Consider the following 5054-nt stretch of genomic DNA (forward strand, 5'->3'; position numbering starts at 1 on the left):
GTGGATGACAATGCCTGGGACATAATTAGTGATCCATAAACCCCCTTCACTCTGATTTCCTGAAAAAGATCCCCTAAATCTTTAATGGGGATAAATGAAAAGTATAAATGAAAAGTATAAAACAATGGGGGGGGGCAGGGAGTCTCGTTTTTCTTATTTTGTAACTTCATGTAGAAATATATATAAACACACGGTAATAATAATATTATCTGGGGTTTTTTTGGCCGCACTGCAAGGCTTGCGGGATCTTAGCTCCCCAACCAGGGACAGAACCCAGCCCCCCGCAGTGAAGGTGCTGAGTCCTAACCACTGGACCGCCGGGGAAGTCCTTCTGCTTTCTTTTCTTGCAACAGTATGGCATGAAAGTCAAGAAGGTAAAGCAAATGAAGCCTCAAGATATATTCCTTTTTTCAAAATTTTTAAATTAATTTTTTTATTGGAGTATAGTTGATGTACAATGTTGTGATAGTTTCAGGTGTACAGCAAAGTGAATCTATTATATGTATACATATATTCATTCTTTTTTAGATACTTTTCCCATATAGGTTATTATAGAGTATTGAGTAGAGTTCCCTGTGCTATACAGTAGGTCCTTATTAGTTATCTATTGTATGTATAGTACTGTGTGTATGTCAACCCAGTCTCCCAATTTATCCCTCCGCCCCCCCTTTCCCCCTTGGTAACCATAAGTTTGTTTTCTACATCTGTGACTGTTTCTGTTTCATAAATAGGTTCATTTGTACCATTTTTTTTTTAGATTTCACATATAAGCAATATCACATATTTGTTTTTCTCTGTCTGACTTCACTCAGTATGACAATCTCTAGGTTCAACCATGTCACTGCAAAATCAAGATATATTCTTAACCTCCTACATCTTGCAAAATGTTGCCTCCCCCAAGTTCCCCTAAAGAGGAAATTCTGTGGCCCACGTTGCCCATAGGACCCCATCTTCCCCTCTGTCACATGAACTTTGGGATCTGTGGGGGCTGTGGGCTGGATACTGTCATGATCAGGTGGCCCTTGAGAAAGGCTCGTCACCAACCTTGTTTATGGTGGGTCCCTCCCTGCCCTTACTGCACCCGGCACTTACATTTTCAAATCGTATGTGGCATATTCATTAATCTACTTCTTATGCCGATGGTTTTGGGTCATGTTTAACATGACCTCTTGCACCCCTTGATTATAAAGACATTCATCATCTTTTCCTGGGGTGAATGCATTAGTTTTCAATTGTTGGGTCACAATAACCACAAACTTAGTGGCTGAAAACAGCAATCATTTCTGTGGGTTAGGGATGCAGGCATGGATAGACTGGGTCCTCTGCTCAGAGTTTCAAGAGGCTCAAGAGGCTGTGATTGGGACTTCCCGGGTGGTCCAGTGGTAAAAAATCCGCCTTCCAATGCAGGGGACGCGGGTTTGATCCATGGTCGGGGAACTAAGATCCCACATGCTGGGCTTCCCTGGTGGCGCAGTGGTTAAGAATCCGCCTTCCAATGCAGGGGACAAGGGTTCGAGCCCTGGTTTGGGAAGATCTCATCACATGCCGCGGAGCAACTAAGCCCCTGTGCCACAACTACTGAGCCTGTGCCCTAGAGCCCTTGAGCCACAACTACTGAAGCCCACGTGCCACAACTACTGAAGCCCGCCTAGAGCCCGTGCTCCGCAACAAGAGAAGCCACCACAATGAGAAGCCCGCGCACCTCAACAAAGAGTAGCCCCCACTCACTGCAACTAGAGAGAGCCCATGTGCAGCAACGAAGACCCAACACAACCAAAAATAAATAAATAAAATAAATAAATTTATATATATAAAAAAAGATCCCACGTGCCGGGGGGCAACTAAGCCCACATGCTACAACTACTGAGCTCTCGTGCCTCAACGAGAGAGCCTGAGTGATGCAAACTACAGAGCCCATGCGCCACAAGTAGAGAAGAGAAAACCCGCATGCCACAACTAGAAAGAAGCCCACACGCTGCAATGAAGAGCCTGTGCACGGCAATGAAAGATCCCTCATGCCTCAACTAAAACCCAATGCAGCCATAAAAATTAAGAAAGTAAATAAATATTTAAAAAATTAAAAATTAAGCTATAATAAAATAAAATTAAAAATAAAAAAGGAGGCTGTGCTCAAGGTGGCAGCTGTGTGGTGTCCATCAGAACCGGAGGCTCTGATGGGGAAGGACTTGATTCTAAACTCACTCAGGTTGTTGGTGGAGTCTGTTTCCCTGGGACTGTAGGGCTGAGGGCCCAGCTTCTCGCTGGCTGTCAACTGGAGACCACTTGTGGATTCTTTGCCATTTGAGTTTCTCCCAACATGGCCAGTTTATGAGCAGTAAAGAGAATCTAGAGCCAGTGTGCTGGCCAGATAGAGTCTTACATAATGTGACATTATCATGGGAGTGACATTTTGTCATCTTTGCCATGTCCCACTGGTTAGAAGCAGATCACAAGTCCCATCTGCACTCATCGGGAAGGGACGTGAACACCAGGAGGTGGAGACCTTGGGGGGTCCTTAGAATCCATTCAGTAAAAGAAGCCAGGGCCCCTCTCTCCCACCCTAAATACTGTTCTTCCACACACCTCACAAGAGTGGGGAATAGGGGGTTTCATCCAGTCCTGAATGGGAAAGAAGATTTAGATGGAAGAAACATTCTGACATCAGTCCGTGGTGCCCAAGGAGATGCAGTCAGAATGTCCTGTTGCCAAATGGTTCATGCAGCTTAATATAAAAAAAACCCAAACAACCCAATCGAAAAATGAGCAGAAGACTTAAATAGACATTTCTCCAAAGAAGACATACAGATGGCCAATAGGCACATGAAAAGGTGCTCAACATCACTAATTATTAGAGAAATGCAAATCAAAACTACAATGAGGTATCACCTCACACCAGTCAGAATGGCCACCATCAAAAAGTCTACAGATAATAAATGCTGGAGAGGGTGTGGAGAAAAGGGAACCCTCCTACACGGTTAGTGGGAATGTAAATTGGTGCAGCCACTGTGGAAAACAGTATGGGGGTTCCTCACAAAAGTAAAAATAGAACTACCATATGATCCAGCAATCCCATTCCTGGGCATATATCTGGAAAAGATGAAAGCTCTAACTTGAAAAGATACATGCACCCCAATGTTCATAGCAGCATATTTACAGTCGCTAAGACATGGAAGCAACCTAAGTGTCCATCAACAGATGAATGGATAAAATAGATGTGGTACATATATACAATGGAATATTACTCAGCCATAAAAAAGAATGAAATAATGCCATTTGCAGCAACATGGATGCAACTAGAGATTATCATACAAAGTGAAGTAAGTCAGACAGAGACAAATATCATATGATATCACTTATATGTGAAACCTAAAAGAATGATACTTATTTACAAAATGAACTTAGTTACAGAACAGACCTTATGAACTTATTTACAAAACAGAAATAGACTCACAGACATAGAAAGCAAACTTATGGTTACCAAAGGGGAAATGTGTGTGTGGGGGAGGGATAAATTAGGAGTTTGAGATTAACAGATACACACTACTATATGTAAAATAGATAACCAACAAGGACCTACTGTATAGCACAGGGAACTATATTCAATATTTTGTAATAAACTATAATGGAAAATAATCTGAAAAAGAAAAAAATATGAATCAGAAAAGAATCTGAAAAAGAAAAAAATACACAAAAAAATGTATATCTGAATCACTTTGCTGTACACCTGGAACTAACACAACATTGTAAATCGACTATCACATCCTGTCACCTGTCACTCAGGCAAAAGCTGAGCTTGATGACCCACCATGGAATTTCCCCAGAGTGATGAGCAGGGACCTAGGAAGAGGGTGGCTTCTTGGGAATCACCCAATGTGGCCAGTGATGCAGGACTGTTTGTTTTCAGGCCGTCCAGACACTTAAATTGCCGCTGTCTGCTTTGCAGATTATGTCCCTAGATGCCGTCGATAGCCGGTGTTTCCCAATTTCCCGATGCTGGCTGTCTTTTCTCCTCACAGTCTGACATAATAGACGCCTGGCCTGTGTGCCTTCGAGGGGGTCCAGGTCGTGGGTGAGCACATTTCACATTTCGATGCTGTGATACGAACTTGTTTTCAGACATGCTTGTGGAAGGAAATTCCAAACCAGAGCATGAGTTTTCTCAAAGTTGGCACCTCTGACATCTTGAGCTGTCCGGGGATGTGTAGCAGCAGCATCTCTGGTCTCCCCTGCAAATGGATGCCAACAGCACACCCTCCTCCCTGTGTGACAAGTGAAAACATCTCCATACACTGCAAGTGTCCCATGGGGGAAAAAAATCACCCTAGGCTGGGAACCACGGGGATCATACATGAAACAAGCAGTGACGCAAATTTCACTTTTATTACTTTCTAATCTCACCCAATAATACAGGAGGGACCCCAGGCCCAGGGCATGGGGCACAGGCAGCTGAGCTCTTCAGGAGCTGGGGAAACAGTCAGAGAGGACCTGGGCAGGGCTGTTCCAGGCAGAGGGAACAGCCAGTGCGAAGCAGAGCCAGCTTCCTCTTTGTAAGATCACAGAGAGACCAGACTGAGGGAGGGAGGGGAGGGCAGGCGGCTGAAGACCCTGCAACCAGGCCCACATCGGGGGTCCGTGTGCTGGGGGCTTAATGCTCTGAGGTCACCATCATGAAATTCCTTTTTGTTTGTTTGTTTTGTTTTTGTTTGTGTGTTTTTGGCCACATGGCTTGTGGGGTCTTAATTCCCTGACCAGGGATTGAACCCAGGCCCACAGCGGTGAGAGCACAGAGTCCTAACCACTGGACCACCAGGGAATTCCTCTTCTTTTTCTCTTGAGGAAATTGTTAATTTGATCTTTGAAGTTGAGTTTTGGAAGTGAAGTCCCACAGGACAGGGATCTGTGTCCGGGGCTGGGAGTCCTGCCCTCCACTTAGTCCTGCATCCCTGGGGCAGGTTCTGGGCAGTTCAGAAACCCTCCCCTCCGGGAACCCTTGCTGCCCTCTGGCCCCCCAGGAAGGGGGTTCAGGGCACAAGCCTGGGGAGGGTTAGGGTCAA

The 5054-nt window shown here is 44.8% G+C and overlaps 1 non-coding gene across 1 annotated transcript; it reads right to left on the reverse strand.

The window, feature by feature from the left end:
• Nucleotides 1-4740: 4740 nt before the first annotated feature.
• Nucleotides 4741-4813, reverse strand: TRNAE-CUC (transfer RNA glutamic acid (anticodon CUC)). The gene has a single exon. It is a non-coding gene; the product is annotated as a tRNA-Glu (tRNA).
• Nucleotides 4814-5054: the final 241 nt, after the last annotated feature.

This window comes from Lagenorhynchus albirostris, chromosome 19 (genome assembly GCF_949774975.1).
Source record: "Lagenorhynchus albirostris chromosome 19, mLagAlb1.1, whole genome shotgun sequence".
Taxonomy (NCBI): Eukaryota; Metazoa; Chordata; class Mammalia; order Artiodactyla; family Delphinidae; genus Lagenorhynchus; species Lagenorhynchus albirostris.